The following is a 25,367-nucleotide window of genomic DNA, read 5'->3' on the forward strand; positions in this document are numbered from 1 at the left end:
TGAACGGACGGAACTGCAACATCCGACTCCTGTGCAGGGAATAGGGGAGGCTGGTAACCGTAAGCAACGTTAAACGGTGACATACCTGTGGCTGAGCTTATGAGGGTGTTGTGGGCATATTCAACCCAGGGGAGGTGGGAGGACCATGATGCAGGGTGCTGGTGGCAAACATCGTAACGCCGCTCCAAGGTCCTGGTTGGCCCGCTCTGTCTGGCCGTTTGTCTGAGGGTGATGTCCCGAGGATAGGCTGACAGATGCTCCCAAAGTCCTGCAAAAGGCCCTCCACACTCAGGACGTGAACTGGGGACCCCTGTCGGAGACAATGTCAAGTGGTATGCCATGAAGACGAAATACATGTCTCACCAATAGGTGCGCTGTTTCGAGAGACGAAGGCAGACCCGGCAGGGCGATGAAGTGGACCATCTTAGAGAAACGGTCTACTATGCTCAAAATGATGGTCTTGCCTCGGGAGGCAGGTAGTCCAGTAACAAAGTCCAGGCCGATGTGGGGACCAAGGGCTGGACGGGTAATGGCTGAAGGAGTCCGGCAGGAGCACGGCGAAGTCTTGCTTCTGGCGCAGACAGAGCAGGCTGCGACGAATCCCTTTAGGTCAGTCGTCATGGATGGCCACCAGAACCTCTGCGCCACCGCGGCTTGTGTGCGACTGACCCCAGGATGGCATGCCATCTTAGACGAGTGCCCCCACTGTATGACATCCGACCTCAGATCCTGGGGAACGAATAGTCTTCCCGGTGGACAGCCGTGAGGTCGTTCCGTACCGCTGGTAGCCTCCGAAACCCTTTTCTTCACATCCCACTGGACTGCCCCAACACCCGAGCCACAGGTATTATAGTCTCTGGTGCAGCCTCCTCCTCCGTGGTATCAAAAGGTCCTGGACAGTGCGTCGGGCTTAATATTGCGCGAGCCGGGTCTGTAGGTAATGGAGAAGTCGAATCTGGTTAGAAAAAGGGACCACCGGGATTGACGGGCATTGAGTCTTTGAGCAGTTCTAATGTATGCAAGGTTCTTGTGATCGGTGATGACCATGAATGGAAGAGCTGCACCTTCCAACCAATGACGCCACTCCTGTAGCACGAGAACGATGGCCAGCAGCTCTCTCTTTCCCACATCATAATTACCCTCTGCTTTCGTGAGGCAACGCGAGAAGAATGCACACGGGTGGAGCTTTTGGTCAACTGGGGACCGCTGCGACAGGACTGCTCCCACTCCCGAATCCAATGCGTCGACCTCAACAAGGAACTGTAAGGCAGGATTAGGGTAAATTAACACAGGTGCGGTTGTAAAAAAATCTCTTAAGTTGTCTAAACGCCTCCTCAGCCTTGGGGTTCCATACAAATGGTATTTTGGAAGATGTAAGCATGGTCAGAGGTTCAACTTTGCTGCTAAAGTTACGAATAAATAGTCTGTAAAAATTTGCAAAACCCAAAAACCACTGCAAATGCTTCCTTGTCGGAGTCGGCCATTCGACCACTGCCTGGATCTTAGCGGGATCGGCACGTATCTGACCCTTCTCCACAATATACCCCAGGAAGGACACGGAGGTGGTGTGAAATTCGCATTTCTCTGCCTTGACATAACCGGTTCTCTAGAAGTCGCTGGAGGACAAGCCAGACGTGACGGGTATGTTCCTGTAGGTTCCTAGAGAAAATGAGAATGTCATCCAGGTAGACAAAGCAAATACGATTAATCATGTCTCTTAGCACATCGTTAATTAAGTTTTGAAAAACCGCCGGGGCGTTAGTAAGTCCGAATGGCATCACCAAATATTCGAAGTGCCCCTTAGGCGTATTGAAGACTGTCTTCCACTCGTCTCCCCTCTTTATGCGTACCAAGTGATATGCATTCCGTAGGTCTAATTTAGAAAATATTTGAGCCGAATGCAAAGCGGAGAAGGCGGAGTCCATAAGTGGGAGAGAATACCGGTTGCGGAGAGTGATACTGTTGAGCCCCCTATAGTCTATCCAAGGCCTAAGTGATTTATCCTTCTTGGCGACAAAGAAAAATCCCGCCCCTAACGGGGAAGAGGACGAGCGGATAAATCCAGAAGCAAGAGAGGAGGAAATGTAGTCTTTGAGGGCTTGTAGTTCAGGGGCCGAAACGTTATATAATTTGGCATTGGGCAGGCTAGCATCTGGTAACAGCTTGATAGCACAGTCGTAAGGACGATGCGGGGGCAGAGTTTGAGCGCTGTCCTTAATAAAACCCTGCTTCAGGTAGTGATAGGTCTCGGTTACCCCAGATAACTCAATCCTCTCTTCAACAACATGGGCAATGGGAGTCTCAGTGACAGCAGAGCGCAAACAATTAGCGTGACAAAAGGGGCTCCAGTTATTTATACGCATCCTGTTCCAATCAATCGAAGGGTTGTGTAATTTTAGCCACGTGAGACCAAGAACAACCGGGGCGGAACGAGACGGAATTAAATAGAAACGGATACTCTCAAAATGATTACCCGACAACCGGAGTGACAAAGGCTCTGTCTGGTGAGACACAGCCGCCAAGAGACGCCCATCCGAGGATAGTACCTCCTTAGGGGAGGATAGTTCAACTAACTTAAGATTGCAAGACTTAGCAAAATTAGGGTCCAAAAAACAATCAGAACCAGAGTCAATTAGTACAGTAACTTGATTATTCCCCCCTCCCATGATAGTTCCATGGACCTGTAGTCTGTATGGGGGTGCGCAAGACTGAAAAGGAGTGGCATTGGTCTTATACTCAGTCCCTGAGCGCAGGACGATCCCCGACCTTGGGTTGATCGATCCCTGATACCGATCTGACACTCTCGGCCGATCCCGAGGTCGATCCCCGTCTCTGTCCAGGGAATCGTTGGAGCCGGTGATCCGGATCACCGCAATACAGGCATAATTCCATCTTGCGGCGGGTCCTCTATGCTTGTGTGAGAAGGCGAGCTCGCAGCTGCATTGGGGTTTCTGTGGGTGTTGAGTCGGTCTCCATCGGAAGGCACAAGGCAGGTCTCCTCTCCATCGGCAGGGTTGATACGAGTCGCGGAGTATCGATCCGCCTCTCTTCCGCGTGCTCCTTTGCTCGGTCCCTGATGCGGTTGTCCAAGATCTAGATCTATGAGTTAATCCAATGACAGAATAGTCTTTAGCCACTAATTCGTCCTTTATGCGAGGATTAAGAGCCTTACGAAAAATGTCCCGAAGAACGGCAGTATCGGTGTAGCCGCTCTCGACAGCCATTACACGGAAGTCAATGGCGAAATCCGCCACCGTGCGTCCCCTCTGTTTCAGTTCTAGTAGCCGACCCCCAGGCCTCTCTACCATGAACCGGGTGATGAAAGACTTCTCATTTCTGCCAGAAATGTCTGCATAGAAGTGCGCGTGGCAGGAACTGATTTACCAATGGCCATAGCCCATGTAGCTGCTCTGCCGGTAAGTAAGCTCATAATAAAGGCTATACGTGCTGGGTCCGAGCCGTAAGTAGTTGGCTGCGGATCGAACACCAGCGAGTATTGGTGCAAAAATTGTTCACAGGACTGTGACTCACCCGAAAAACAAGGAGGGTGAGGAATACTAGGTTCCTGTCCTGAATTAGTCATCAGTGTCGATAATGAGGCAGGAGCGGAGGTAATCACTGCAACTGTGGCTGCCTCGTCCTCCTGCAGCAGATGTGCACATACCCTCGCTAGACGTTGGTCCATACTGTCGACCGCCAGGGTGAGTGCGGAAATGGTGTCCGTAATATCACGCAGCCTCTTATCATGGTTGCTGACCAGCTGGCCTTGATGAGACACGGCGCTGCGGAAGTGGTCAAATCCTGCGGGCTCCATTGTGGCCAGATTGTTCTGTCACAAGTGGGGGTAGCCACTTGTAAAAGGGGCGGAACCCAACGCAGGGAAGCAGACCAAAAATAGATACAAAAGGTATTTACTGTAATAACACAAAGTGTCCCAAGTGGGGTAAAGTACAACACAAAAGTCACAAACCAAAAGTAGAAACACAAAACGCTGCCAGTAGAAGGCTGACAGGAAATAACTAGAATACAACTGAGAAACACTACAGGCAAACCTGAGCTGGAACAACAACTAGTGTAACAGGAAATAGTACTGAGCAGAGGGTACAAGGGTGAGCCAGAAAGCTGTGAACAGGTAAGGAGCCGGACGAAGCGGTACAGGTAGCAAGGAGTACAATCTGGCTCTGGTCCCTAGTTGCTGCTGAGTATAAGAAGGGTGCCTGATGAGATTGCCTGCAGGTGTGTGCTGGGGACTCCACCCACACCAGCTGAAGCTGCACAGAGAGCAAATACACAGCAGGCGGCAGCAGAGCGACAAACACCATCATCACACTTTATTCAGTTTTATTATCAGTGACGTGGTCTTACAATAGTTTACACTGACTTGGTTCGAGTGGGTTTCATGCTGGATAAGAATTCTGACAATAAAGGTACACAGAAGTCGTTACAACAGGCCGAAGCATGCAGATGATATGGTACATAGGAATAATCCTCTCATCGAGTATTGCAATAGTATCGATAAGAAGTGGAAACATTGGCCTGATATGACCAGCCAGCAGAGGGGAACTTGAACCCCACAGTAATTGTTATGGCGAACAGCTGTTTTGCCAGCTGATGCGCGAGCCCGTGACTGCGGCGGCCCTGTGATGCGCTCGGCAACAGGCAGAACCCTGTTTAGATTATTGCAGTTTTCTTTAAGAGAGCACTTGGTAGAGCACATCCACTCTCGTATTCAACCAGGTTCCTAGAGAGGTTTTTTTTTTTAAATATAATTCGGCATTAGTTCGGCCAGTCAATTCACATAATCAAAGTCAATTTACTTTCATGAAAAATTACAGCGGTAAGCGCTCCCGTCTCATCAGCTGGTGCGCGAGCGCGCTAATTACGCAGCTGTGTCAAATCAGGCAGAGTAAAGAGACGCCACTGCAGAGCAGAGCAAAGGTTTTAGTTCCTCCATAGAGCTGTGAGAATACTACCAACATAGAGCTGAACGGACAGCCGGTAAGATCACTTTTTATTTTCTTTGTGGATGTGCGGCACTTGTTGCGCTGCTGTGGCATTGGAATGTGGGGCAAGGTGCTTTGTGTAATGTTGGTTGGGTAAATGGTTGCTTATGGGGGAAACGAGTCACTTGGTTCACTGCTGGATAATAATTTTACATTGGATATGGATTGTAAATATGTGCCTGTAAAATTTGTGGTTAATTCATTAGGTATTTATTAATTTGTGTGTTGGATTTAACCAGTTCCATTAATTCATTGTTTCCCGTGGTTACAAAATTTACTTTTTTGCATTTACACTTAAATAATTCAGTTAAAATCTGTTTTAACTTAAAGGGTGAGAATTTATTTTATGTACTTGTGTAATTGTTCAAGGTTAATATAGAAGGGTGATAATTGATAATTGTGTTGTATTAATTGTTTATTATGGGTTTTGATAATTATTTGATTTGTTAGTACTTGGGTTTATAAAATGTTAATGTGCTGTTTGTCTTAAGGTTTTTCACCTGCTGAAAAAGGAAAAACAGTCTGGTCTTGTTGAGTGAAGTCCTGCGTCCTAATTGTTCAGCGTTGGTGGGGAGCACAGCAAAAAAAAAATAACACTTGACAGTAATTAAAATAATGTATGAGTTTGTGTCCATGTACAAAGTGGACCAAAAAAAAGAAAAATGGGTGGACGAAGCATGTTCAGTTGAATATGAGAGAATGACATTGAACAGGAAGTTAACATACCATTTTTACATACAGCTTCAATCGAGTCCCGCACCTTAAGACACTAATTAGAGTATAATTTATAACCAGCTTGCATTAGTTAGCCAAGAGGGCTGCAATTAGATTGAAACAACTATAGAAACAGGATAATGCCTTTCATCGGAGCAGGCTTCATGGGTTCATGCTCAAAGACTAGGTGGGACACACACCAGTCAGACTAGATAGGACAGCTCTAGTCCAGTTCATGCTCAAAGACTAGGTGGGACACGTCAGTTACGATCGATTTAAATGCACTGAGAATACAATGACCTGGATGAATGAGAATATTCAGAGACCTATTTTTTTACGCTTCTGCCCAAAAATGACATGCCCAAACTAAACAGGTAACTTTGTAAATATAAAATCATGTGATCAATCTTGATATCAAAACAAAGCTAACACTTTAATCTGTAATCATCACTGTTGATGTGTCAAAGTAAAATGCAGAGCAGCACTGGAAAATATTTGAAAGAAATCCCTTTTATCTATTCTCCTGGAAAATAGGCTGATCAAGGCTAAACACTGAAGAAGTCGTGTAATAACCTTCTAACAATACATGTGCAAAGTTTTATGCTGCTAAAATAAAGCGGAGCAAAACTACAGCGTAAAGGCGTTCCATGGCACATTTAACTGGAGAGTCAATTGAGAATTTTTTTCGGTTCCAATTTATAAAAAAAAAATTCATTTCAATTAAACTTCACTAGGGCTCTAAAAACTGCTTGTGATTTTAAAAATAGTGACGAACTGCCTGTGCGCATTGCGCCCTGCTGCGTTATTACAGCCAGCTGTTCAACAGTTGCTCACTCCGGCTCAGAATGGCGGATTCCGGTGATTGACACCTGGAACCGTCAGGCCCAATAGAATCAAACCTAGGTCGTCATTTTGCGGTCAGAGAAGCCATCAGCGAATCAAAGGATGTACAACCCACGTGATGAAGATCGACAGCGTCTTACGTACTCGGCTGCGCATGCGTCACTCAAATCCAACTTGGAGTGTGAAGAAGCGGCAAAAGAAGTGGGAGACATATTGGACTTAATTGAAGAACCAGAGCGACGGATACAGGCACATTGTAAGTATCACGTTCTTATAGTTTGTAGTATAAAACGTGTGCTTGACTGAATTTTGGTCTTGCTAACATTAGTGCGCTAATGGATGCTAATCGAGAATGACTGGTTGAAGTTATCTTTGCAAACTGTCTATCTACAGGTTAGCTGCAAGCACAATATTTTAACGCAGTAGTTCACACGGCAGCGAAATGCGACCAGTATCCATATTTCTGCCTACATGCGACCCATAGTGTAGTAGATAAGTGAGATCATTTTTCAAATAGTGATGCAAGCACCGAAATTGACATGAATACTGGACCATTTTTCGAAAAAAGCCCGTTAGCCACGGAACATTTTAAGATGGCCGCCATTTTCCCAGGTGCCCGCCACTTTCCAACATACACATTTTCGACATCAAATTTGATAGAATTGTCGGATTTGAATGATGTTGGTGTCAAATTAAATGTTTCTGACCACACACATGCTGAATTTCCACTTGTAAAGTTTCCTAGATGCAGCTAGCGACCATTTTCTGCAGAATCTATGAAAAAGGCTTGGGTGCAGTTAGATCAATGGTGTCAAACTTACGGGCCATTTGTGTCCTGCCGGGTCATATTTTGTAGCCCGTGAGTAGACATGGAAGAGTAATGTAAATGCTATGAACATATTTCTTTTTAATTTGCTTCTACTTTATAAAGTTGACCTACTTCAGAGACAGATGTGTTTTCTGAATGAGTTTTAAAAAGCTTTGTTTTTCAGACTAAACTAAAATCATTTTTACACTTATGCACTTTGTACTAAAACAGTGTTAGATTTTATAAGATGAATGTCGAGTTTCTACTCTTGCTGTTCTCCTTGCCTGTGTTACAGACAATGGTTTATGCAAAGGCTGTTTGGCTTGAGGGTCACAAACAGTTTGAGGGTGTCATCCCAAAAAACTGGATATAGGAAGAAGGAAATGTTGTGCGATGGCCAAAGAAAAGTGTGCATTCAGCCCATAAAAAAAGGACCCAGACGATGACTGGAACACGTTCCCACTTGTGAAAATAAAGACAATATCAGGTATGTCATTTAACTTTTTTTATGAAGCATAAATAAACTATTGCTCGAAAAGGTTGTTTTGACATTTGGTGCATCTTAACTTTGGGCATGACTTTTCTAGACAATGAGAAAGATTGTGAAGACTATAACTACACTTCATCAGCCCAAACTGACCATAAGGGTTCCACCATCGTGCCAGAAGAAATCAGGAAGAGACATGTAAAGAAGAGGACATACTGTATGATTTTGTTGATGGTAAATGTTCTCAACTTAAAATACCTTTTACTGTACTGTATATTGTTTAATTTGCAAAAGGTAGGCTAATTTATGTAGCAATTTTAGGACAAATTCTGTCAGAAGATATCTCAGCGGCGAAGAAAAAAACAAATAAGTAGCTATAAATTGCTTGAATCTAGGTCAAATCAGATTTTTTTTTTCAAGTAATTATTTTATTAGAAAGTTTTGCAAACAGTGATATATGAATTCTGTTTTGACTATTTTATATCTCTAAGGATACAGGTTTGCATGCATATCCAAAGCCTCCTGAAATCCAGAAGAACGAATTTGCTTCTGCTACCATTGATCAAACCACTCCTAAGGGTAAGTCCAGTGGGCTACCACAATAGACAGATTTTACAGATTAATTAAAAATGTAAATAAATCTGCTTGAGCACAAAGATATATTAGGGGAATAATCCAGTGTATTTGCTAAAATGAGTCAAAACACACAATAAATATATTAAAAGATGGCGGGCCGCCATTTGAAGAGGCCCTGTGCACATAATCACACTGCATAATATACAGTAAAGTTATATGACTTGAATTCAAAGCTTGAATAAAAGTCAGGCCATCTGTATTGGTGTGAAATAAGCTTCATAAGCTGCATTTGATATTTGATTCCAGAATCCACCATGGATAATGACGTGTGTACTTGGACTAGACGGCTGCCAAATTCATCCAGAGGATGCTGGAAGTGAACATGACAGCAGACATGGTAAGATGTGGTATGTAGTAATCATCAGGCTTGTGTCACACATACAAATATCAGTGGCAAATATTCACCTCTAGCCCACCTCCATCCATCCATTTTCTTTGCCGCTTCTCCTCATTAGGGTGGCGGGGGCATGCTGGAGCCTATCCCAGCTGACTTCGGACGACAGGCGGGGTACACCCTGGACTGGTCACCAGCCAATCGCAGGGCACATAGACAAACAACCATTCACACTCGCATGCAAATGATTTATATATTTACTTATTTAACCTCTTGGACTGTTTGGGTTGTCTTAGAGGACATTTTGCCTTTCATCCGAGCAGGCTTCATGGGTTCATGCTGAAAGACTAGGTGGGACACACACCAGTCAGACTAGATAGGACAGCTCTAGTCCAGTTCATGCTCAAAGACTAGGTGGGACACATCAGTTACGATCGATTCAATGCACTGAGAATACAATGACCTGGATGACAGCCACAAAAATCGTAGGAAAAGTCATTGAATTGGGAAAAGGGTATTTCTGTGCCTGGAAAGTTCTGGAAATGTATTTTTCTCAGTTGCAGCATTTTCCTGTCTTCCTGTTCCACACATGCCATCTTGGTGTTACAGGGTTGTCAAGGGAGCGGTCCAACTCCCCCCGATCACCAATCAAGTCATGGAAGTGATGGAGGATATTCCACTTCTTGTTCTCAGTCATCAGTGGGCTCAACTCCCAGACGCTCATCTTCCAGATATGGTAAGATAATCAACTTAGACATTGTTGGCAACCTATTTTTTGGGAAGGGTATAGAAACAAAGTGCAATAATGTAGAAATCCTACACATACGAAAACTCTGGAACAGTCATAGAATTAGAAAATTGTCATTTCCAGGCCTTGGAAAAGTGAGGGAAATTGATTTCACATAACTTTTCCTCAGTTCACGTAATCATTCAAAGCAATTTCCTGTCTTCCTGTCCCACGTGTGCCAGGTGTTGGTGTTCCAGGGCAGTCCCGCTCTAGAAGGAGCGTCCCAACTCTTCCAATCACCGATCAAGCCATCAAAGTGCTACACCTTCCACTCTAGGACACTCAACATCCAGACATGGTAAGATTGAACAGTTCTAATCTCATCACAACGAGGGATGTTCCTGGCGGCTAATTTCCCTGTCAACTAAATTAACATTTTAATTAAGAGTAGTCGACTAGTGTAAAGTAGAATAACACCCAGAAACAAATATGAGCACAATTTATTGGTCAGTATTTAAAATGTCCAAAAAATAGTATGTATTTTGAAGGTTTTGATCACATCATCAATAACCACATCTCATTTTAGAGGGGACATATTATGCTAAACTCACTTTTCCATTGCTGTAGCACCCATATTTGGATATCTGGTGTGTCTATCAATCCACAAAATGTGAACTCAAACAACCCAGTCATTTTCTTGTGGTCTGCCTAGATCAGACTCCATGAGATTCAACATGCTGTTAAGGATTTGATTGGCTTGCTATGTAATTTGCCAGCTCACAATGCTCCTAATTCAAATATCTCCACCTCTGCTTGACAACCACACCTTCATAAATGCCCACCATTCCTTTTCGCCGTTAGCGTCAGGTAGCCTGACCAGAGGGCACAAGTGTTTCTGTAGCTGCAGTTGATGTTTGGGGAGTTAACTGCAATTTAAGAGAAAAAAAAAAAAAAAAGTCATGGACTTGAGAAGGGAGTGCTGATTTAAGTTTTAGCACCACCTGAAATCAGGTTTAAAAAAAAAAAAAAAAAAAACATTCGGTATAGCTGAGAGAGAGAGAGAACATGAATATGGACATGACAACTTGATGTAAACACTTTTTATAAACATCAAACATAATATTCCTCCAAACCTCACCTGTCATCATCCCTCCCCAGCTCTTAAATAGCACAAGAAGTTAACTGATGACCGGTAAGTGTAGACACCTCCTGTGCTACTTTTTCAGGCTGATGACAAACTCCCTGATGTCTTCATTCAATATGTAGGGCCACGGTTCCAAAAGGGCATTCCAACCGACAGAACTTTACGCCATTGTGACAGGTACATATGGAGTTTCACAACTTTGTTTTTTTTTTTTATTATATGGATTTTTCTGTCTAGAAATTTGAAATGCGACAACGTATACATTTTTTGTTGTTCATTTGATTGTTTTGTGTAATTAGGAATAAAGAAATGTTATGATTTTCTTTGTCATTGCAGCTGCTGTCAAAATGTGGGACAGCAAAGCCATGTACAGACCATGAAATTTCACGTACTATGGCAGACCATTTCAAACATGCTCCCTGGCGGTCTGTTGGTGGAGGCTTTCTTAAAAAAAATAAAACTGGTGTGTCCACAACTTGTATTGGACATTTGTTGGGTGACAAACACAACTCATAATGAATGATAACGTTGCACTGGATGTGTAAATAAATTACTGCTTGCAAATGCTATTTTAGAAAAAAAAAATATGATTTTATATACACAATACGTGCAGTTCATGTCAAAATTTTATTTATTAACTATAACGTTCCTCATGTTCACAGTGCAGCATTGACGAAACATCAGGGAGGAACTTTGGTTGTTTGAGTTCATCGGTCCACACTAGTTTTGGCCCTGATCAGTTGATATGAAATGGAAACATTTCACTTTACGTACAGTATTATCTACAGTCATGACTGGATTGAAGTCTATTTTTTTTGTTTTACATCCTTTATATCATGATCTTCTGGATATAAGATTTTGTTGTTGTACATGTGAGAACAGTAAATGTTTTATTGATACATTTTTTTTGTTAAATTGTCTTGTTTTTTTTTTTTAAGGGTTAAAATTCTGTCCTAAATTTGTGATTATTTATAATTAATTCATGTTTAATTCTTAAGTCTTTTCCAACAACCTGAAAAAGACAGCTTTTCACCGTTCACTTTTCAACCAAATTTGGACCGCAAAGAGACATCTTCATGGAGACGTCTTTTCAACGTCCTGAAAAAGACGGCCTTTCACCATTCACTTTTCAACTAAGTTTGGACCGCAAAGGGACGTCTTCATGGAGAGACGTCTTTTCAACGACTTGAAAGAGGGCTTTTCACCGTTCACTTTTCAACCAAATCAAAACATTGTTTCAACGCATGGTCATGATGTCTTTTCAACCAATTTTTGCGGGGTGGGAATAATCAGATTACTAAAGTCGAGCCCCATAATTAAAAAGACAATGCACATTTGGCACAAGGGAGAGGATGGAGGCCAAGAAGGTTAGATGATCCGTGAAATGTCAACGCAACATAGAAGAGCCAATCACTGTGTTATGACCCAGAGATCACATGGGTGATGACAAGCTGGAGGACAACATCGAGAGACAGTCTCATGAGATGACAACTGTGCAGAAAGACTACTGTGAATGATGCTGACCTATTTGCTGCTACTCCAAGGTGGAAATTGCTGCGCAGACGAACCCTAACGACACACATCCTGACAATATTTTCATTGGGCCAGTGGAACAACAGGGTGACAGGTGTGGATGTCAAGATCCCATCATATGTGGTGAAATGTCACAGGGACAGACCCTGACTGGAACCAGATGGAACGATCAATCCTGTGGGTCAAGCTGCAGGAAGGACTGTGGTGCTTGGACTTGGACGCATGACAAAGATCATGTGATGAAGGATGTCGAGCTCTATTGGACAATGGACCAGATGACACCCAGGAACCTGATTCAAATACAGCTGAGAGATGTTAGGAGAGGAAACAGGCTGTAATGACACAGAATCAGCCTAACCGGTGACAGTTAATCTCACACCAGGAGCTACAACTTTATGGATCTACAGAAGGAGGAGGTGCTGTGGGTGGTTGGACCATCAAACAAAGGACTGTTGCAAGCAAATGACGGGAAGATTTCTCAGAACTACCAATGCAACACGATCCTACTGCCCCACTTTTATTGCCTGATTTAAAATAAACCGGCTGGAAATTAAGTGGTGGCCAAAAAAACGCATGCTTTGTTGGCTGAAATCCCCGCCGATGCTATGTACACTTGACTGATTTAGATTTGTTGGTTCCCCGTAGTGTTGAATTTTAGATTTCCCTATCAGGGACATTCTTATCAATATTAGAGATCCCTATGGGATTGAAACATAGCTTTCACATGTTCAATAATAATTGCATAATACTGTCGTACAATATCATCAGTTCACTGGTTACAACAAATTCTTAGGGGTAACAGCCCCAGACCTGCTAGGTTGGTTGCTTTAGAAAGCACATGAGTAAGTTGCATGTTGCACGGGGGAAGGTTCGGAGGAAGATTATAAACGTACATATTTCTTGGGAAAAGTACCTGTTCGAATAAATTGTCATTGGTGAGGTACTATTTTGTTTAGAAAATAAAATAAAACAATTATGTGAAGAGAGACAGGACAGTTACTGCAGGTTACATTCCAACCCCAAATAGAGGCAGAGATAAAGATACATTTTAGTTTCAAAGAACAGGTTTTCTTACAAGCGGAGAGATGTTCAATACAGACTGAACAGTCGGGAACTTCAGATCAGATATTATAAAATTTGAAATAATTGGTGGATGAACTAGTAAAATTAAGTACAAAATTGGACATTAAACATCTCACAACGGTTTACAATTTGCAAAGTTAAGTGAATTGCCAAATATGAATGGGCTTTGAAAATATAATCATTAAAATTGATTCTGAATTTGTTAGCAGCGCTTCTCCGTGCACTGATGGTGTTTGTATGAATTTTGCGATTTGATTATGGCGCCACATCAATTGGTCATGGGCAGACAAATGCCAATACATTGTTTACGTTCAAACAAAAAAGGGCTAGAAACTGACCCAATAGAAGACAACATGAATGTTCGAAAATAGTTAAATACACTACAGTTAGTGTGTGAGTTTTGGAAGTGACTTAATTTTTGGTCCTTCATCAATCCATCCATTGAGTCTCCAATTGACCTAACATGCATAGTTTTGGAATGTGGGAGGAAACCGGAGTACCCGGAGAAAACCCACGCACACAGAAAACTCCCCACAGAAATGCCCAAGGGAGAATCGAACCCATGTCTTCCCAATCTCCAGACTGTTACTGTGTTGGCCAACATGCTAACCACTAGACTGTGGCCTGGTGCTTAATCACAGCTTCAGTATTTTTTAAGAGGACATTTTATGTGGTTATCATATACACTCAGTCTCCAACCAACGAACACAATTGGTTCCAGACGACCGTTCGCAAGTCGATTTGTTCGTAAGTCCAACAAAAGGTAATATTACCAATGATATAGGTACTACATATACAGGTATACATATACAGTATACAGTTGAGATCAGAAGTTTACATACACCTTGGACAAAAACATTTCATCAGTTTTTTTTTTTATTCCCCCCACCCCGTCCTGTCCAGCCTTTAAAGCAGATAGAATTGTAGATCTAAATGCCGTCAAGTGCTCAACAGATTTACTCTGCCAGAGAGAAGTGTGATATACACTTCCCCTGTCATACAAATTTTTTTTGACTTTGATGCTTGTTATAAAGCAAATTTGGAGCGACCGGAGCAGGAGGGGACAGAGAAGAAGAGAAAAGGAAACGGGGGGGGGGGGGGGGGGGGACAAAAAAAAAAGAGACAAGGACAACAGCAGCAACAACAACAATTGTGATAGAACAACAGAAACAACATTGTCCGTGACAACCACAAAGACGAACAAGGACATAAGGACAAAACAACAACAACCACAATGACAAAGCTGTCAATGACAATCACACATAATAGCAGTCATGAAATGAACTATGATAGTGATCACAATGATAATACTGCATTGAAACAGTCACACATAATAGTAGTAATGAAATGATGAACTATGATAGTGATCAAAATTATAATACTGCATTGAAACAGTCACACATAATTGTAGTAATGAAATGATCATGATAGTGAACAGAATGAAAATTAAAAAACTATAGTCATACTGCTGACATCACCGTCGCTGCAACAAAACCAACAACATAACACCCTGGATGACTCAGTGAGTAATGTGGGGAAGTACGTATGTACTGTGAGTGTGCATATGTACAGGTATCCCTGTATGTGAGGAAGACTTCATATATATAAAGGTGCAAGAATGTGTGGGCGTGTAGTTGTCACTGAGAATGCATGAAAGGAAAGGGGCCGCCTTCCACCTCCCAGAGAGCCCTGCCCCAAATAGCCAGGCCGGGCCCCGGCCGCCAGAAGGCCACCAGGCCCACAGGGGCAGGCAGCACAAAGATCAGTGCCCCAAGAGCCAGCCCAGAGAGCCCCCTCCCCCCGAGAAGACCAGCAAGGGGCCGAAGAGAGATAATCCCAGCCAAGGACAGGGCGCCGGCGGGCCGGAGGACTGCCAACCCCTGAGACCAGCGAGAGATCACACCCCACAAAGGCAGACGGGTAGCGGAGGCCACAAACCGGAAAGAAGCCCGCCCGCGCCGGAAGCGCCAGATCCCGCCACCCCCACCCCCCAGGGAGCGGAGCCCGGCCCGCCCCGGGCCTACCCCCGACACAGGGCCGCCCCGCCAAGGGATGCAGGAGGCACACCCTCCACCCACCCGGCGGAGGCATGGGCGACAGAGTTGTATCACCCAGCACCCGACCCCACGGAGCAAACCCCCCTGTATGCCCCCCCCCCCCAAAAAAAAAAAAAAAAACTAAAATAAATAAATAAAAGTACACACACGCACGCACATACACACTCCTACGCACCCACACGCACGCACATACACACCCCTACGCGCACGCACATACACACTCCTACGCACTCAAGCGCGCACACACACGCACACACAGTGGTCGACTGCCCGACACCCGGAAGCCCCACCCTATCCCCCGTAGGTAACCCTAGGAGCAGCGGAGCCAGGGACCCCGGGGTCCCAGACATACGATCCAGAACCCAGGCGCGGAGAGCGCGGACCGCCGGGGAGCAGGAAGACACCAGGCCACACCCACCCAACGGTAGGACGCCGCCAGCAAGGCAGACAGGGGAGCCAGCGTGGAGGAAAGCGGGAAACTGAGTAGGCAGGCGGGAAAACGGGCGAGCAGCCAGGCGAACCACCACACAGCGCCAACCGACACCCGCGGGCCAGCAAACCCCGAAGAGAGAGCGGGAGCACCACACCCCAAGCCGCAGGGAGGCCAAGCACCAGAGCCGAGAAGGCGAGACCAGCAGCAGACCAGCCAACGGCCCCCACAAACCACCAGAAGCAAGACCAGCCACATGCCACCAGAGCCGACAGCGCACCACCCGCATACCAGAGCCCCACCCCCGACAAGCCCACAGACAGACCGGGGGAGGCAAGGACACAGACAGCGGCCCGCCAGAGCACAAAGCGCAACGGCGACAAACGCCCAAGCGCCCGGCAGAGCACAACCCCCCCCCAGCGGGCTCGGCCCCAGGGCAAGCCACCCCAACCCCACCCCGCCACCCAGGCCCACAGTACCCGCAAGCGTGACCAAGCCCCAGCCGGCCCGGCGCCCCAGCAGCCGCCACAGCGCAGCAACCACCAGCCGCCGCCGCGGCACACGGGCCACCCACAGCACCGGCACCCCGGAGACCGCCGAACCCGCCCTAAGAGCGCAGAGGCGCCCGCAGCACGTGTCAGTCCAGGGGAAGCACCGCAAGCCGCCCCCCCCCCCCCCGGCGCAAGCCCCGGCATCAACAGGCCCCAGAGGGCCACCCCAGGGAAGGGCAGGCGAACCAGACAAGGGCACCCCACAGGCCAGGCCGCCCCGGGCGAGCCACCGCGACGGCCAGGCCCCCGGCCACACCGCCGACCCCGGCGGGCAGGCGCCGAGGTGCACGAGGCACCCCAATCCAGCCCGCCCCACCCCAGCGCCCCCCAACCCCCTAACACCGGAGGTAGCGTCCACAGCGCCACCCCCAAACACCACGGACCAGCCACACGCCCCAAGGCAGATCCGACTGCCACCAGGACAGCGGGAACCGCGACCACGTGCCCCCCACATACCACCACGGCCGGCAAGGGAGCAACACCACGACGACCACAAGAGCACCGGACCCCACATAGAGCGGAGCACGGCCACACCCACGAAGCACGCAGGCCAGAGGCGCCAGGGAGGGACAGAGAAGCAAGCACCGCACGACCGGGCCCACGCCGCAGACCGGCCACCGCCCCACCCCCCGCCCATCCACCAACACGCCAAGGGAGAAACCCCGGAGGGAGGGAGACAACCGCCGGCCCGGAAGCAGGGACCAGCCAGACACCAGCAGGCAGCAGGGACCGCCCGCCAGCCCCCGGCCAAAGCCACCCCCCGACCGCCCCACCCCGGAGCAAGCATCCCCCCGCCGATCCCGGGAAGCACCACGCAGATGGACACCACGCCGCCCGCTCCCACGTGCACCCGCCCACCCACCCGCCCACGGCCCCCACACCCCCCGCTCACCAAGCCACAGCGGCCCTGTCCCTGAAGGGAGAAAGCAAGGGATCCCCCCCACCCCAGCACCACGCACCCCCCACCCCGAGCCCAAACCGCACATCCGCGACCCCACCTCCCCCAGTCACCCGGGGGACAGCCACAGGCGCCGGAGGATAACAGGCAGCTCCCACCTATCACACATACACCACACACCTAAATCGGTAAAATAAAATAAATAAATAAAATAAAATAATTTTTATAAATAAATAAATTTTAAAAAAGGGGCAACCCAAACCACCCTCCCACCCAGGGGAGATAGCTCCGCGGGGGCAGCTGGGCCCAGGCACCCGCGCCCCCACCAGGGGAAGAGGCCGGCCCCCATACCCCGCACCGGACGACCACACGCGGTAGCCGAACAGGAGGGCCCAGGGCAGACCCCGCCCCACCCCCAGAGGCAAAGGAGGCGAGGGAGAGCCAGCGCCACCAGCCGCACACGGGCCCCCCCAGCAGCAGTAGGCGCCCGGCACCCGCAGGATGCAGCACCCCGGAGGTCAACCAACGCCGCCCACTGGACGCCCCCCCCCCGACCCCGCCCCATCACCCGACCCGGAAAGGGTCCAGAGTGGTGCTTATATTTATACTTTTAAAACAATTTTTTTTCCGGAGGATTTGGCTAATGAAGGGCAGGTTACAAATTGGGATTTCGTGGCTAAGTGATTGTTCGATGTCTAGCCATAAATAATCCAATGGGTTAGGGTTGATCCATTTTAAGATATACTGTAACCTGTTTGCAAGGAAGTAGTTGGAGAAGTTTGGGAGTTCTAAGCCCCCATATTCTTTAGATTTTTCTAACGTTTTGAGACTTATTCGTGCTGTCTTATTTTTCCAAAGAAATTTATTTATATAGTATATGAATCTAATGACTTGAACCAAATTATAGATGGTTTGGTGGGGATCATGGAAAACAGATAATTAACCTTTGGTAAAATCATAATTTTCACGGTGGATACTCTGCCTGTAAGTGAGATGGGTAAGGTTCTCCAACGTGCAAGATCATCCTCTATTGACTTCAATAGTGGGGTATAATTCAAGCGGATTAGGTCTGACAGGTTGGAGGAAATGTTAATACCCAAATACTTAATGTTCCCTGAACACAGTGGTATAGAGGGGGTGCTCTGGAAACCAAAGTTAATGGGCCGTACTGTGGATTTAGACCAGTTAATGGAGTAATCTGAGAAGGTGCTATAATTGTTAATGAGTGAGATAGATTCGTGAAGTGAAGAATGTGAATTATCTAGGAAGAGTAATACATCATCAGCATAAAGGCTTATCTTATGATGAACATTTGTGGTATGGATCCCTTTAATATTTATATGTTGTCGAATTGCAGCTGCAAGAGGTTCGATAAAGATAGCAAATAGTGAGGGAGAGATTGGACACCCTTGCCTAGTACCTCTTTGTAAAGTAAATTCTGGAGAGATGTGATTGTTGGTCCGAACAGAGGCCTTCGGGGTGTTGTATAGTATTTTAATCCATGTTCTAAATTAATCTCCAAAGCCAAATTTTTGTAGTGTTGCAAAGAGAAATTTCCAGTTTACTCTGTCAAATGCTTTTTCAGCATCCAATGAGACAATTGTGGTTTCTAAATTATGGATGATAGAGTAATCAATCAGATTGATTAGACGGCGTATGTTGCTAGTTGAGTTTCTCCCCTTGATAAATCCTGATTGATCAGGGTGTATTATATGAGGGGTAACTTTTTCCAGCCTTATAGCTAACGCTTTGCATATTATTTTAAGATCTGCATTAATCAGTGAAATTGGACGATAACTGGAAGGTAGTGTTGGGTCCTTTTCCGGTTTCAGCAGGAGACTGATTGTAGCTGAGTTCATGTTTGGAGGCAAGCATGAACTGTCTTTAATTTCCAAAACCATTCTAAGAAATACTGGAGATAGTAATGACCAGAATGTTTTATAAAACTCGGCAGGGAAACCGTCAGGTCCTGGTGCTTTGTTATTCGGCAACTGGTGTAGAGCGTTATGGAGTTCTATTAATGAAATGGGTACATCTAAGTTGGTCACCTGTTCGTCATTTAATTTTGGTAATTCTATGTTGTTGAGAAATGTTTCGATATCTGGGAGAGATGGTTTAATCTGAGGTGTATATAGATTTTTATAAAAGCTCCTAAAGACGGAATTAATTTCTTCCGGGAGGTGAGTGATATGACCTACTGAGTTTCTAATGGAGGAGATAGAGCTTTTTCTTTATTGACTTTTAGTTGGTTAGCTAAGTATTTTCCGTGTTTATTGCCATGCTCAAACTTTTCCAAACGTAGCCTCTGCAGTTGGAACTGAATTTTCTTGTCAGTAATTTCTTTTAAGTCTAGTTTCAGTTTTCTTAGTTTACTTAGAATATACTCATCTTGTGAGTCAGCATGAGCTGCTTCGAGGATTTGGATTTTTTTCTCCAACTCTGATTCTAGTAATCTCTCTTTCTTTTTCTTATATGATGAATATGAAATGATTTTTCCGCGCATTACTGCTTTTGCTGCCTCCCACAGAATACTAGCCGAGACACCGGGTTGGTCATTGAAGTCTAAAAACATTGTCCACTCTCTTTCAAAGTATTTTAGGAAGTCTGAGTCTTTTAGTAATGATGTATTTAATCTCCAGCATCTAGTAGGAGTGCTCATTGTTTGGTTAGTGAGAAAAAGAGAGACTGGGGCGTGGTCACTAATGGTGATAGGGTGTATGTGAATGTTTGAAATGTCTGATATGATTGAGTTGCTTGTCAAAAAGTAGTCAATACGAGAGTAGGTGTGGTGCACTGGTGAGAAATAAGTATATTCCCTGTGAGTAGGGTGATAACAGCGCCAAGCATCACAAAGACCAAAATCATTCATGTATTTCTTCAGTATCGATGTTGACTGAGACTCACGATGTCTCCCAGCTGGGCTAGACCTGTCCACTTCTGGGTTAAATACTAAGTTGAGGTCCCCTCCCAAGATCATACTTGTATCCAAATGTGCAGAGAGAGAAGAAAAGAAGGTGTGAAAGAAGGAGGGGTCGTCAACATTCGGACCATATATGTTGGCAATGCAGAAATGTACATTATCAACAGATATGTTCATTATTATATATCTCCCTTCTGTGTCTGTAATAGTGTTGTGGAGGGTAAAATTCACCCTCCTGTTAATTAAAATAGCTACCCCTCTCTGTTTGGAGTTGTAACTTGCTAAATATGTGTGTGGGAACTGTGTTGAGTGAAGTGTATGGACAGCTGACTTGGACATGTGAGTCTCTTGTAATAAGACAATGTCTGCTTGGGTGTTCTTCAAATGATTAAAATTTTTTTGTCTTTTTTCTATCGACCCAACTCCCCTGACATTCCAAGTGACAAACTGTAGTGAGTTCATCCTACACTAGCTTTTGGTGATGTGTGTGTAAACAAGATCAAATGCGAAGTATGTGTACCTGGGAGTAAAATGAATGGGAGTATATACAGTACATTTAAATGTATGCTTAATTTGTACATAGGCAAAGTGTAACTTAGTTATCCTGAATGAACTAAGCCAACTAAAGTGAGGACGTGATGTGGGTTTATGCATAAGCGAGATGAGCGTGCTTGTGAGTAGTTGTGATATCCGTATCAATAGTGGAATATGATGTGTATGTGTAGAAGAATGCGTGCACGTGTGTGTATTTGTGTGAATAGCTTGAATTTGGTTGAGTTTGGACTTTGAGGGTGTATGATGTCACTGTGAGGAGATGCTGATTGAAGGAGGCAGCTGGCAGACAAGAGGATATGTGACAATATGAGGAGGGGAGAAAACGTGAGACAGAGGGGGGAATAGAAGAGGAAGAAAGAGAAGAAGAAAAAAAAGGACAAAAAAAGAAGAAAGGCTGTGCATATATACAGTGGGATAGAGAGAGAAAAAAAACGGGGGGAGGGGTAAAGTGGAAGCAGACAGTAACATTGCAAATGCTACAAGTGTGCGCGCTGCGAGATAGAACGAATAGTTACCTGGTTGAGATAGATCATTAGTTACCATATCAATACAGCCACGGTGTTACTTCCCGGTCGCGGTAAAGTTGTCCATTGACGAAGAGTTTATCCACCGTGATGACAGCTCGGCATCCCTCGTTGATGAACTTCCTCCGAACAGGGAATAGGCGTCGGCGCCTGTCGAGGATTTCTCGGGGGAATTGATCGTTGACGCTGAAGTCCGTCCCCTTCAGCTCCCGACCTCGGCCCTTCACCTGTTCCTTCTGCTTGAAATGTTCGAATTTCGCCACGATGGGTCTCGGCCTACGGTTCTCCGGCTTCTTGGCTCCCAAGCGGTGAACGCGGTGAAAAGTGATGTTTTGGATGGCGTCCGCTGGGAGTTTGAGTTGTTGCGCCATGAAGGCCCTCACCGATTCTTCCGGGTCCTCCTCAGATTTTTTGGGAATTCCCGCGAAGACCAGATTGTCCCTCATGCTCCGGGCCTGGAGGTCTAAAATCGTCTCCTTCATGGTCTTGTTTTCTTGGACGAGTTGAGAAACTCCGTCGGTGAGGGACTTCACCGACTCGCGGAGGGTGGCGTTCTCCATAACCAAGGAGACGATCTGGTTTTGGCTGAATTCCAGAGATTCACGGATGGCCTGGAATTCTTTGTGAAGTACCTCGACGAGAGCGAGGCGGCCGTCTAAGCAAATCAGCCTCTTGTCGATGGACTCAAGGATGTCTCTGATGTCAGTGCCTAGCGGAGATATTTCTCCAGGTGAGTCCTCCGGGCGGCTCCGTTTGGGGTTTGGTGTCTTCGGTGATTTTCCCATAACTACACGTTCGAAGCACCCGTCAATGTACTCCTCCAGATCTTCCAGTTTTTGGGTTGGTTAGGCGTCTAAGGTGTTTAATTTGCTGGTTTTGTGTCGAGATACTTTGCGGATGTTTTAATAGTTGATTGTTTGTCTTTTTTTTCCCAGAGCGCTATGTTCCGCTTGTCTGTATTCCGCGCGTCACGCACACTCTCGCGAGATTACAGCATCACGTCAGCATCACCACTCCTCCACCACTCCTCACGTCCCGTAATCACAATTTTTAACGGGTTACACTTATGCCACAAATATGGTTTTCTTATGACAATATATTTCAGATGTCTACTTCATTGTCTTGATTGATTTATTGAAGACAGTTTCTTTATTCAAGAATTATATAACATAGTGTGACATTTTTCTGAAGTTCAGCGGCTCAAATGTTTACATACACCTCCTCCAACATGATTTAATACTTGGTTGAACCACCTTTTGCCTTGATAACTGCCATCAATCGCTTGGGATAACTGTCATCAATCGCTTGGGATAACTGTCTATAAGCTTCCTGCAGTAGCTTTCTGGAATCTTTGGCCATTCCTCTTGGCAGAAAGTGTACAGCTAAGTCAAATTTGATGGTTTGCGTCTACGGACACGTTTTTTTTTAGCTCAGACCAGAGATTTTCTATAGGATTAAGGTCAGGGCTTTGTGAAGGCCAGTCCAGGACCTTGATTTTCTTGTCTTTGAACCATTTGGTCACAATTTTGGCTGTGTGTTTAGGATCATTGTCCTGTTGAAAGATCCTTTTCGTGATGCCTTCTATCTTCTGGAGTGTACCAGTGCCAGATGAAGCAAAGCAGCCCCACAACATGATGTTGCTGCCACCATGTTTCAGTCGGTATCTTGTTCTTCGGATTGAAAGCTTCACCTGTTTTTGTTGTGGCCAAACAGTTCCATTTTGGTCTCGTCGGACCAAAGAACTTGCTTCCAGAATGTAGTCTCCTTGTTCACATGTTCTCTTGCAAACTTCAGACGGACTTTGTGATGCCTTTCTGTGAGTAACGTCTTTTTTCTGGCTTGGAACCCATGGAGACCATTCTTGTGCAGAACTCGTTTAACAGTGGAGACAGACACATCTTTGCTAACTTCCTTCAAATCATGACAGAGCTCCCTCTTGGTGGTTGTAGGACTCTTCTGCACCTTTCTGACGATGTTTCGCTCCTCTTGGCGTCAGTTTCTTCCTTCCACTCCTTGGCAGGGTAGCTGTTGTCCCAAGCTTCTTGTACTTTGCAACAACGGTTTGAGTGGTGGGTCGTGGTACATCTAATTGCCTGGAAATTGCTCTGACAAGCCTTCCTTGTGCAACTCCACTATACGCCTTCTGAGGTCTTGGCTAAGTTCCTTCAATGTCCCCATGCTGCAGAATTGTCATAGTGGCCACCTAGCACTTATACATTCAGGAGGGCTATGGCATGGTTATGTAAATATCATTATGTAATAAGTCATCAATGAGGTTGTCACTTGGTGGCAGTGGACCATTGCCAATGATTACATAACATTATCTTACCATCTACTACTGGAATTGAACCAAGTTATTCAGTGTATGTAAACCTTTGACCCATCAGGATTTTGACATTTTCCATTAAATGGGCTAACAAATTTATCCTTTGCTTTTAATCTATGAAAGATCATTGATAAAATGAAGGTGACACTGTGCCCAGTTATTACCATGAGCAGTTGGATTCAATTCTTTGAAATTAAAAGGTAAAATTAGAGTTGAATATTTTGGGGTCAACTGTATGTAAACTTCTGACCTCAACTGTATGTATGTAAATATGAGTTTGGATGCAGTAGTAATATTAAACTAGGATAATTAATGAAAAAAACAATAAAAATGATATAATAATATAATAGGTAATGATAAATGTTATTTACCTTTGAAGAGGAGTGGTTGCGTCGTTGTGGTGGAGGAGGACGAGGAGGAGTTATTGAAACTAGGGGCAAATCGTCGTCGTCGTTAGACTCTTCTAAAAGAGGTAGTGTTCTCTGGGTGGTGTAGAATTAAGCAGGCCTTTTAACTCTTCAAACTTTAATCACACGCTCTCTGTCCGGGTTGTATCAAATAACTACAACTTAGCCTTCCTCTCTCCTCTTCAGGCAAAATACATGAAAATATGGACCAACCAGATGGCGTTCGTATCTCCGAATGTTCGGATGTTCATAAGTTGGAGACTTAGTGTATACAGACTCATATCTACCATGTGGTTGAACACTGAGCACTGTGAACACAAATGTTCATGGAAGGACTGGATTAACAAACACAGTGAAGGTTTATTTGAAGTGGTCCGCAGTACCGGGACAACAGTCCAGGTCAAAGGCTCATTGATGTACTGTAATAGCATTTATCACATTGAGTCAAAACATTAATTGAAGAGGTACTACGCACTCAAGGCCAGAATGCCGAAGGCTCTGGAGTGCCTGACGAGAGAACGAAAGAGGGAGTCTGGGATCAAGAAGAAGTAGGGACTGACCAGATTATGGACGCTTTGGTAGTACAAATATTGGTGGCCCTAGTTTGATCACTGTATGGGATATTCAGTATTCAGTGCGGCATCAGAATGATCATCGTTCATGTTGACAGTATCACTTTCATTTACTTTGTTTTTTCCTGCAATTCATGTATGCATACATGCTGATTTATTTCCTTTAAACTGCGTACAATGGAGGTGGCCTTGAGCAGAGGTGTCCAAACTCTGGAGTAGAAGTTAAAATGGATATGAGGGGGAGATGGAAAAATGATAAATTATAAATTTAAATTGGAAAAAAAAAAATGAAATAAAAAATAATAATAAAATTATAATTGTAATGGCAGAATGCATAATAAAGGACAACCATTTTGAGAGTGGCAAATGCGATGCTTCTGATTTCAGAACTAGGTATTGGACACATAGACAGGAGTGTTTATATAGAATATATTGTATCTATCAGACATCTTTTTCAAAAATATTAGCCAAAGTTTGGTCTTTTTTTCAGAATAACCTCTGGAGCTGTTCAGGGACCCCACTACACATTGGAATGGACTCAGGGACTCATTTATGGACTGTGGCCTCCTGGACAGGACAGTCCAGAGACAGCACACATAGACACAGAAGGACCAAGGACAACGCACTCCAAGTATACTACACACATATCAGCTGTTGCCTTCTGTAAGTACAGAAGGCAACGGCTGATATATGTATACTTTTGGATCAAAAGATTTTTGGATCTGGACCTAGGATCTAAATAGGAAATTAGTTCATAACCGAACCCCAAAATTGTAGACTAATATGCATTGGACTTATAATTGGCACAGATCCTT

General features: G+C 45.1%; 1 long non-coding RNA gene across 4 annotated transcripts; it reads left to right on the forward strand.

Annotated features, from left to right (window-relative positions):
* Positions 1 to 1,488: 1,488 nt before the first annotated feature.
* LOC129177301 (uncharacterized) lies at positions 1,489 to 14,303 on the forward strand. Of its 4 annotated transcripts, XR_008569609.1 has the most exons (10): positions 1,489 to 6,816; positions 7,664 to 7,855; positions 7,956 to 8,089; positions 8,347 to 8,434; positions 8,738 to 8,828; positions 8,947 to 9,239; positions 9,435 to 9,561; positions 9,795 to 9,910; positions 10,779 to 10,873; positions 11,033 to 14,303. It is a non-coding gene; the product is annotated as an uncharacterized LOC129177301 (long non-coding RNA). The 4 variants fall into 4 exon arrangements; XR_008569608.1 differs by having other exon boundaries at positions 8,738 to 8,838; positions 8,947 to 9,561; XR_008569607.1 differs by having other exon boundaries at positions 8,947 to 9,561.
* Positions 14,304 to 25,367: the final 11,064 nt, after the last annotated feature.

Source organism: Dunckerocampus dactyliophorus, chromosome 1 (assembly GCF_027744805.1).
Source record: "Dunckerocampus dactyliophorus isolate RoL2022-P2 chromosome 1, RoL_Ddac_1.1, whole genome shotgun sequence".
Lineage (NCBI taxonomy): Eukaryota > Metazoa > Chordata > Actinopteri > Syngnathiformes > Syngnathidae > Dunckerocampus > Dunckerocampus dactyliophorus.